At 45.7% G+C, this 11,243-nt stretch overlaps 1 pseudogene; it reads left to right on the top strand.

Annotated features, from left to right (window-relative positions):
• Positions 1 to 10,473: 10,473 nt before the first annotated feature.
• LOC116468061 (large ribosomal subunit protein uL22-like) lies at positions 10,474 to 11,027 on the top strand (annotated as a pseudogene).
• Positions 11,028 to 11,243: the final 216 nt, after the last annotated feature.

Here is an 11,243-nt window from a genome sequence, read left to right as displayed (position 1 = left end):
AGGCCTTAGCCCTGTGGTCCCCAGCCTTTTTGGTACCACAGATCGGTTTCATGGGAGACAATTTTTCCACAGATGGGCTGGGGGATGGTTTTGGGAAGAAACCTTTCCACCGCAGACCATCAGGCATTCCACTCTCACAAGAAGCCACAACCTAGATCCCTCGCAGGTGCAGTTCACAGTAGGGTTCGTGCTCCTGTGGCCCTGGTCCGCTGATCTGACAGGAGGTGGAGCTCAGGCGGTAATGCGTGCTCACCCGCCGCTCACCTGCTGCTGTGTAGCCTGGCTCCTAACAGGCCACTGGTACCAGTCCATGGCCCGGGGGTTGCGGACCCCTGCCTTAGACCATGCAGCCCTCTATGATCCTCCAGGTGAGACTGCAGCCTCATGAGTAACCCTACCTAGGACTTCCCAGCTGAGCCCAGACTTGTAAGTAAATAATAGAGGCCACTCTATGCCACTAGCTTTGGGGTGGTTTGTTATTGAGCAACGACCGAGGCTTGGCCCTTGATCTGGACTTGCCTCCCTCATTCACTGAAGCTGTACCTTACTGGGCTCTTACCGTGTACTGGACTGAGTGATGGGGAGGAGGGGCGCAAAGGTGGATGTGTGTGTTCCATCGAGCAACTCAGGGTTCAAGGAAACACTGCAGCTCAAGCTGCAAGCAAGGTCCTGGGGACCCATCCAGCAGTTCCATTAATCCCCAGTGCCGAGAGATCACGCAGGCCTTTAAGATCTCTAAGGCCCTCTTCCTGCCTCCCTGGCTGCCTCTCAGTGCTGTTTTTATCTCTCTGCTGCGCCACCCCAGGCATGGAGCCCAGTGGGCTTCCATTACCCTTCAGCCCCCCTGAAACCTCCCCAAAGGCAGATGTGTGCATAGCAGCCCTTACCACGGGCTCGTGACAGTGGTGGTTTGGTCCTCAAGATGGCAGATCCTGGGCTCAGGCCCCATTGCTTAAAGGCTTTGCCATCTTGGACAAGTTGCTTACCTCCTCTGTGCTTCCCTTCCTCGGCTCCAGGCCAGGGAGCCTCAGTGCACTTCCATGGGGCTTCTCCACAGCACAGCTCAGGTGTTTTCCACGGCAGTGGCAGACTCCCCATGGGTGGGCAGGGAGGTGTGGAATATGGATAGAACCCCTTTCAAAGTGGCCACTGTGAGGAAGAAATGAGATAAACCAGATATTTATTAGGCACCCGAGTGCCTAATATTCAGCAGTATGACAGCTCTGCAGAAATGCAAATAACATAAATGAATATTATCTGGGCCTTGAGTGCTGGGATTTCTCACAGGGTGGATTTCTCCACGGCCTGATATTTTGTCACGGCCATGTCCTCTCCCATCTCCCAGCCACTTCATCCTGAGGCCACACTCTTCGGTTTTCTGGGCTCCTTCGCCCCTTCCGTGTGACTCAGTTCTGTGATTTCGCCAGTAGCAGCCGTGCAGCTCCCACCAGCCCCTGCTCAGCTCTTGGCCAAAGGCACCAGAGTGCTGAGTGCTCCCTGCGTGCTGAGTGCTCCCTGCGTGCTGGCCATCCACCCCAGGTGACCAAGCAGGCGGGGCTGCGACACTTCTTTCCTCTTTCCCCACCCTCTAGTCGGACCTGAGCCGTTGGAATTTATTTTCCCAGAGAAATGAATGATTCACTGCCCTTCAAACAGAGAAGCTGTGACAGTCACTTCAGGTTTTTAAAATAAGAGAATTGGCCAGGCGCGGTGGCTCACGCCTGTAATCCCAGCACTTTGGGAGGCCAAGGTGGGCAGATTGCCTGAGCTCAGGAGTTCGAGACCAGCCTGGGCAACATGGTGAAACCCTGTCTCCACTAAAATACAAAAAATTAGCCAGGCGTGGCGGTATGCACCTATAGTCCCAGCTACTTGGAAGGCTAAGGCAGGAGAATTGCTTGAACCCAGGAGGCGGAGGTTGCAGTGAGCCGAGATCGCACCACTGCACCCCAGCCTGGGCGACAGAGTGAGACTCTGTCTCCAAAAATAAAAAAATAATAAAATAAAATAAGAGAATTTCCACTTTCACCAATGAACAATGCCGGCCTTCTCCCCAGTGTGATCAGCATCCACTATCCCAAGGTCCTCCCTGGCAGGACACTGGCACTGCCCTTGCCCACACCGCCACTGCACTTCCAGCTCTCTCCTCATACTTGCCTGGTGAATGCAGCCTGTAGAGCTCAGAACTGGCCAGGTGTGAAAGCCAGATACCTGTGCAATCCTCACATCCTGCACACTAATGCAGACCGTGTCCCTCTTTCTGAGGAAGGAAATTAAAACTGGGGGAAGGACAGAGCGTTCCCATTCCAGGAGCCTGGGAGCTCTGATAGGACCCAATTGGTATTGACTGAGATGAAAGTGGCCACATCACCTGAGGCTTGTCTGCCTGGATTTTCCCCCCATTAACCGGAAAAGAAAGGAACCTAAAGCCTTGTGATAAGAAAATTCATTTTCTATAAAGCAGGCTTCTTAGAGCAGATATATCAGGATGTGGTGTGAATGCTGACACCCTGACACAGTCCTGTGTGGCTTAACCACGGGGCTGGTTCTGAGAGATGCCGCGTTAAGTGATTTCATCGTGGTGAGAACATCATAGAGTGTTCTCACACAATCCTAGATGGTGCAGCCTACCACACACCTAGGTTCGATGGTACACCGCATTGCTCCTTGGCTACAAATCTGTACAGCATGCTGCTCTGCTGAATACTGTAGGCCACTGTGACAGGATGAGAAGCATTTTTGTATCTAAGAATAGAATAGACACAGTTGAAATACAGTATGAAAGATGGAAAATGACACACCTGTCTTGGAGCTTGCAGGACTGGAATTTGCCCTGGATGGGCCAGTGAGTGAGGAGTGAATGTGGAGGCCTGCGGCGTCACTCTACACTGCTGTAGACTTTAGAAACATGCTATACTTACACCGCACCAACTCTTCCAAAATATTTTCCTTTCTTCAATGGTCAATTCATCTTTGTTTACTGTAATTTTTTTACTTAATAAGCTTTGTAATTTTTTAACATTTTGACTCATAATAATACTTAGCTTAAAACACAAACACATTGTACAACTGTAAAAAAAAAATACTTTCTTCATGTTATTGTTCTATAAGCTTTTTCCCTTTTTAAAAAATTTCATTTTTTGTTTTTTTGTTTGTTTGTTTGTTTTGGTTTTTTTTTTGAGACAGAGTTTCGCTCTTGTTGTCCAGGCTGGAGTGCAATAGTGCGATCTCACCTCACCACAACCTCCACCTCCCAGGTTCAAACAATTCTCCTGCCTCAGCCTCCTGAGTAGTTGGGATTACAGGCATGCACCACCATGCCTGGCTAATTTTGTATTTTTAGTAGAGAAGGAGTTTCTCCATGTTGTTCACGCTGGTCTCAAACTCCTGAGCTCAGGTGATCCACCCGCCTTGGCCTCCCAAAGTGCTGGGATTACAGGCGTGAGCCACCGTGCCCGGCCTTAAAATTTCTTATTTTTTTATTTTTACTTTTTAAACCACTGGCAGAGCATCATCACCACAAACACGTGAGGAATGCCTTGCACGGAGATGACATGATGACAACTATGACGTCACTAGGTGATAGGACTTTTCCAGCTTCATTATAACCTCATGGGACCACAGTTGTATCTGTAGTCCATTGTTGACCCAAATGTTGTTATGTGGCATGTGACTATATTTGCTTAAGAAGCCAACTGTGCCCCATCTCCAGACATGTATGAACTTACCTGACAGCATTCAGGAAATATGTTCTATTACTATACTTTTTCTGAAGCAAATCAAACATAGTTCTGAGACTCTGCTTGACAAAAGTAGTGCGAATTCACTTCGTCGGGTTTTGGGGTGCCACTCTGCTTCCCTCAAGTACTGTAAGAGTCTGTCCAGAAATTTTGGGGAAAGGTCTTTTTGGCATTCAGTCCATCCTGGATGATGTATGAATCCTTATGCATTGTCTCAGGTCATGTGGTCCCTTCGAAGGTGGACTGCCACGTCCTTTCTGAGCAAAGCTTGGATGCAAAGACCATTAGCCTCATAGCTTAGGGCTTGGTCTCTGGGTATCCCATGATAATCCTGTTACTGACAGGGTGCTGCAATGGAAGGGGTGGGAGGAGAAATCCACCCCACTTGGGCTTGGGAAATCTAACTGCTTTCTTTGAGATCACACCACTGCTCACTTCCTAAAGCCCCAGGCCCCTGCTCAGTCATGGTCTCCTGAAATGCCCATGTCCTTGGCCCCGAAACCTGGGAGTGTACCTTCTATGGCAAAAGGGACTTTGCAGATGCAATTAAATTAATACTCTTAAAATGGGGAGATTATACTGGATTATCCAGGTGCGTCCTAAATATAATCATACGTATCCTCAAAAGAGGGAGGCAGAGAGAGATTTGACTTCGGAAGAGGAGAAGGCCGTGTGATGAAGGAAGCAGAGACTGGAGGATGCACTTTGAGGATGGAGGAAGGAGCCACAGGCAAAGGAAGGTAGGAGGCTTCTAGAAGTTAGAAAAGGTGAGGAAACGGATTCTACCCTAGAGCTTCCAGCAGGAACCAGCCCTGCCACTTCAAACTTCCAGCCTCCAGAACTGGAAGATGATAGAGTTGTGTTGAGTCAAGCACCATATTTGTGATGATTAGTTATAATGGCACCAAGAAATTAACACAGCTGCTTTACTCCCTGGACAACTGAGCTCTTGGGCCTAGACTTTTTTTTTTTTTTTAACAAATCAAAGTGTTGATAAGACGAGAAAACCCAGCCCTCTAGGACCCAAAGACTGGGCTGCCTTCTTAGAGTGGAGAAGGGAAAATACCTTTATTTCTTTCATGATGAGTTCATGGCAGGAGGTAAGGCATGGTTGGTTTCTCAATCACGATATCCTGCCCCTCAGGAACATTTGAAGTCTTAGTCATCAGGGGCTCCTGGAAACCTACTGAGACTGGAGAGATGCAGCACTGGCCCATAAAGCTTGGGGTCACACAGGTCTGTCACCAATGCTTGAAAAACCCGTCCTTGGCCAGGAGGCCTCTGTCACCTGCACTAGTAGAAAGCCTGCGGACCCATTTTTCATGAAGAAGAGATCTGCTGACCTTCTACAAACAACTGCCTGAGTGAAGGCAGGGCTCATCGAGACTCACCCAGCAGAGGAAAATGAGCCCAACACTGCGGCTAGGCAAAGTGGGACTGACCATGGGTAGGGGACAGTGTGGGCCTGAGGCGCTCTGCAGGGAGGATGTGCAACGTGGCGTGGCAACACGGAATGTGCCTTCAGGCTGTGCATGGGCAGGACAGGGCTCTCCCTCCATATTGTCAGGCTGCAAAAAAGTAGGACATTGGTAGGTAAGAATTCCACTTACTTGGGGGAAAATCGATATTCCATAATCTCTATGTTAATCATGCTTTATTGTGCCTTCCCAAGACATTTTGTATTCCTAAGGGGTATGGAAAGAGTCTATCCTCTTTAGTTTTCTCAGAAAAACACTAGGCAATCATCCAGTTAGACAAGTAAAATTGTCCCTTGGTATCCATGAGGGATTGGTTCCAGGACACCAAACTCCATGGATGCTCAAGTCCCTTACAGAAAATGATGTAGTATTTGCATATAACCTACACTCATCCTCCCCTATGCTTTAAATTATCTCTAGATTGCTTAGCATACCCAGTACAATCCAAATGCTACATACGTAGTTGTCATACTGTATCATTTAGGGAATAATAACAAGAAATAAAGTCTGTACGTGTTCAACACAGACACAACCATCCATTTGGTTTTTTTCCAAGTATTTTTGATTCCTGGTTGGTTGAATCCACAGATGCAGACCCCAGAACCCACAGATATAGATGGACTGCTGTCTATCCGTTTCCTACTGCTGCCGTAACAAATGACCACAAACTTCATGGCTTAAAACAACACAAATTTATGATCTTGTAGTTCTGGAGGTCAAAAGTCTGAAACTCACAGTCTGATGATATGGTTTGGCTGTGTCCCCACCCAAATCTCATCTTGAATTGTAGCTCCTATAATTCCCGTGTGTCATGGGAGGGAACAAGTGGGAGGTAATTGAATCATGGGGGCAGGTCTTTCCCAGGCTATTCTTGTGATAGTGAATAAGTCTCACAAGAGCTGATGGTTTTGTAAATGGGAGTTCCCCTGCACAAGCTCTCTTGCCCGCCACCATGTAAGACGTGCCTTTGTTCCTCCTTTGCCTTCTGACATCATTGTGAGGCCTCCCCAGCCATGTGGAAGTGTGAGTCAATTAAACCTCTTTCCTTTATAAATTACCCAGTCTCAGGTATTTCTTTATTAGCAGTGTTAGAATGGACTAATGCACTGGGCAAAGATGAAGAAGTCAGGAGGGCCGCATTCCTTCTGGAGGCTCAGGGAGAATCTGTCTTTCTCATTTGCAGCTTCTAGAGGCTGCCTGGGTTCCTTGGCTCCATGCCCCTTCCTCTATCTTTAAAACCAGCAATCTCATCACTCCAACATCTGCTTCTATTGCCTCATGCTCTGAGTCTGCCTCTCCTGCTTCTCTCTTACTTGCAGGGCTCGGATAATCCAGGATAGTCTCCCATATCTAGATTCTTTTTTTTTTTTTTAGATGGAATCTCACTCTTTTCGCCCAGGCTGGAGTGCAATGGCGCAATCTTGGCTCACTGCAACCTCCACCTCCTGGGTTCAAGCAATTCTCCTGCCTCAGCCTCCCAAGTAGCTGGGATTACAGGCTCCTGCCACCACGCCTGGCTAACTTTTTTGACTTTTAGTAGAGACGGAGTTTCACCATGTTGGCCAGGCTGGTCTCTAACTCCTGACCTCAGGTGATCCACCCACCTTGGCCTCCTAAAGTGCTGGATTGTAGGGGTGAGCCACCACGCCTGGCCTCCAATCTCTAGATTCTTAATCACATCTGCAAAGTTCTTTTTTCCAAGTGAGCTGATATATTCACAGGTGCCAGGGATTAGGACATGGATAGTTTTGGGGAGTTCATTATTCTGCCCACCATAGCAAGCAAATTTACTATGATGTTTTAAAACCCAGCTATAAACATCTGTTCATGGAAACTTCTCAAGCAAGTCTAGTGCTATCTGCAGGTGCCTGGCACAGCCCTAAGTAAATGCTTGCTTCTTTCTCTCATTCATTTCCCTTAAGTCCCAGCTGTCCTTGTACATTTGCTCACTCATGAGCCTTCCCTTCCCAGTCCTTAGAAGCAGCTTCTGGAGATGACCCCATTGTGAAGTTTCTAAGGCTCCCCACAAAGGGCCTCTGGGGCCTGTGGATGAATAAGTCCTTGACTAGCCTCCACCTCCCTCTTCTAGGGTCTGACGATTGGCTGGCTAGTCCATTGCCAGAAAGAAAACAGTCTTATTCCCAGGCAATCAGAAATACACATGGCTTCCAGAAGATGGGGCCAGACATATCCTTACTTGCATTCCCTCATACAGAGCCCCCCTCCCTGCGAGGGTCTCTGCTTTCTCTGCCCTCTCTCTTTTGTCCTCCCATCCTCAGCCCTTCCTCAGGATCCTGGCTCCATCCTGGTGGCAGCCCACAGAGTCATGCAGAGCATTCCTCCTGCACTATCCAGGAAGCCAAAGCAAGGTTCATCCCTGTTCCCCTGCTTAGCACAAGTCATAAGATCTTCAGGCTCCTTGGAGTAGGACGTGAACAAAACAAGTCCTTCTTGCTAATATTGACCATTAATATGTATTATCATTTAAGTGATCTTCCTAGCTTGGCTGTCTTTCTAAGACCCTCTCCTCACTGGGATAGGAGGAAAAGACAAGGAGGCTATAAGAAGGATAGAAAATCCTATCCTCCCACAAACCATAATCAACTGAATATATAATAATTGAATGAATAAATGGATGCATGAAATGCATCCAATGTCTTTACCTTCCTATTATCTCATACCTTGTAAAAGACAGGAGACTTTGGCAATGAAGACTGCCTTTACTGCAGAGCTTGACCAGCAACCCCATCTGTAGCCCCTCTCCTGTGTCTAGTTCATACCACATTTTTGCCCTGATTTTGGATTTTCAATATACTGAGAAATAAGCTTAACTGCTAGAGCCATCTGTCTTCTCTTTTAGAACGCTGGAAAATATGAAATATCTAAAGCTGGATGGTTATTTCATAATTGATGTTCCAGCCGTCTCAGGATAATTTCTCAACTGTAATTGTCAAGGGCTCCACAATTGCTTCTGCCAAAATCTTTTCATTACACGCCAGTCAGATTTCCAAATATTCAATGAAATTCATAAAACATGCTAGCACTTTCCTGTGTAAGATGATGTGTAATAACTATTAGTTAGCTGGGCTAACATGTGCTGTAATGTCAAACCTATGCCAGGAATATCCTGTGATCGTTCAGGGAAATTCTAGGTCCCAGAGCAAAACTTTTGAAACAAATCCTTCTTGAAGGAAAAAATTTCCAGAAATATCCTCAGTGGGGCTCCTTAGGGAGTTGCCTGGGCAGTAACTATGCCTCTATTTGTGTAACCAAAATGTATTTTTAAGGGGGATTTAATCAAATAGTTAAAAAGTAATGGCTTAGGAGAGCAATGTTACCCCCTCTGGAAGCCACATGAAGAAGGTACTATCTATAGTCTGAGATGCTTTGTTAAGGAACCACCAGCTCAGATAGAAATGGGGGGAAAAAACCCACCATGATCACCTTCTACTAGGAATTAGGATTTTTGACTCTAGACTAAACCCTTAAATGGGCAAGACTTCATTAACTACCAGTGTATTTGAATATCAAGCTATGAAGACATTGAAGTCAATTACTTTGGCTGTAGCAATTAGGGTGTGTCAAGTCAACTGTGGTATATAATGACAACTTGTTATCCTACAACACTCTTATCATAAATGGTACCCTCATTAATAATGAAACTCAAATCCATGTCTGCCTAATGACTAGCCAGCAGAAGTCAGCTCGGTCAGCACCCACACTGCAAGCAAATGAACCTCATTTACAGCTTTCTAGTTTTTGTATATTTTTCTTCACACTTTGACAATTTTTCATTCATCACTATGACTGAGAAAAGGAAATATAATGCATGAAATATAAAATCTCCACTATAAGTCAGAAGAGCAACTATTTAAGAAATGAAGTGCTATATTCCACACTGTGTTGGCCAATGTTAACAATAGGCTCAAACTCCTGACAAGACCAGATACAGAGATGGCTTGTATGACATCAACAGGATTTAATTTCTAAAGGTTAAAGAAGGAAGTCAATTCAGCTGGAGTTCAAGTGAAAAACCATCAAGATTCTCAGTGCAAGCTTCCAGGTCAGAGCTGCCCTACAGAATTTTCCATGTTGACCAGACGGTAACCACTGGCCACATGGCTGCTGAGTGCTTGAAATGTGGCTAGTGCCACTGAGCAAATACCTTTTCAATTTTAATTAATTTTAAATTATCTTCTTTTTTCTATACCTCAACCCACTTTTCCCCTTCTATCCCCAATGCATTCTTTTAAAGAAAAGCCCAGATCTGGGTCATAAAATCCTCACGGGAGAGAGGTGTACACATTGGGTATAAAATCTGAGAAAATAAGGGTCCCATTACATTTCCTGGAAACCTAACCATCTATTGCTGAGGCGGGCTTGTAGGTAGCCTAATCTCTATATATGTCAGAGATCATCTCACCTACACCAGGTTCACATTTTCCATCTTAGAGTCATACAGGACACTGTATATAGAACCTGCAAGGATATGGGGTACCCTACCAGTACACCCAGACCTGAATGAAAGGCTGCCTCAGCATCCTGGAATCCAGGCTAGCACAGTGTTGTCCAAAGAACATTTCTGAACTCCATGCTGAGGGACTGGAGCAAGATTCATTGACATCTCTAGGAGTTATGCTGACAAGCTCCTCAAACAGCAAAAGGGCTTGTTTTCCACCTGGCAATGGAAGTCAGGCATGGATGGACATGAAGGAGCCTCCCATTTCCAGTGGTTCTATTAAGCTGCGAACGTAATTTTCAATCACAAAGAAAATAGCTGACGGAAGCCAATCGCAATCAACAAATTATTTTGCCTTCTGGTTGGTCATTGTTGTAATGAAAATATTTCCTTTCAACGCATGGAAAGCAGTTTAGTAGAACTAGCAAAGAAAGATGGCATGATCATTAGCTCATTTAATATTACAGCTCATGGGACAAGCATAGATTCAGAAGCATTAAATAATATTCTAGGTAAATTATCAGAAGTCAAGAAAGAGGAAAGCTAGAGTTCATGACACATATTAATTTACTTAGGGAATCTTCAAACATTAAAAAGAAGTAAAAATAAAGTGAACATCTATGTAGCTATCAACCAAATTCAACAATTATCAACACCTGGCCATTCTTGTTTCTTCTGTACTTCAACCTACTTTCCCTTCCATCCCCAGTGAATTATTTTAAAGAAAGTCTCAGCTCTTCCCCTAAGTGTTTCTGCTGGCAATACTAAGTGGTACAACCTGAGGTAATCTGTGAAAATGGTTTGCTATTCCCTTGACCTGTAGAACCCCACACGATCATACAAATCAAAAGGTTCAAATTTTCATGTTCGCTTTAAGAACACTCGTGAAACTGCCCAGGCCATCAAGGCTGTGCATATACGAAAAGCCACGAAGTATCTGAAAGATGTCACTTTACAGAAACGGTGTGTACCATTCCAAGTTACAGTGGTGGAGTTGGTAGGTGTGCCCAGGCCAAGCAGTGGGGCTGGACACAAGGTTGGTGACCCAAGAAGAGTGCTGAATTTTTGCTGCACATGTTTAAAAATGCAGACAGTAATGCTGAGCTTAAGGGTTTAGATGCAGATTCTCTGGTCATTGAGCATATCCAAGTGGACAAAGTATCTAAGATGTGCTGCCGAACCTACAGAGCTCATGGTTAGATTAAGCCATACGTGAGCTCTCCCTGCCACATCGAGATGATCCTTACTGAAAAGGAACAAATTGTTCCTAAACCAAAAGAAGAGGTTGCCCAGAAGAAAAAGATATCCCAGAAGAAACTGAAGAAACACAAACTTATGGCATGGGAGTAAATTCAGCATTAAAATAAATGCAGTTAAGACCTGGCGCGGTGGTTCACGCCCATAGTCCCAGCACTTTGGGAGGCCGAGGTGGGTGGATCACTTGAGGTCAGGAGTTTGAGACCAGCCTGGCCAACATGGTGAAACCCCTTCTCTATTAAAAATACAAAATGTAGCTGGGCGTGGTGGTGCATGCCTGTAATCCCAGCTACTCAGGAGGCTGAGGAA

The sequence above is a fragment of the Hylobates moloch genome, unplaced genomic scaffold (genome assembly GCF_009828535.3).
Source record: "Hylobates moloch isolate HMO894 unplaced genomic scaffold, HMol_V3 SCAFFOLD_5, whole genome shotgun sequence".
NCBI lineage: Eukaryota > Metazoa > Chordata > Mammalia > Primates > Hylobatidae > Hylobates > Hylobates moloch.
Note: the sequence above shows the minus strand (reverse complement) of the source record. Positions and strands in the feature narration are given on the sequence as shown.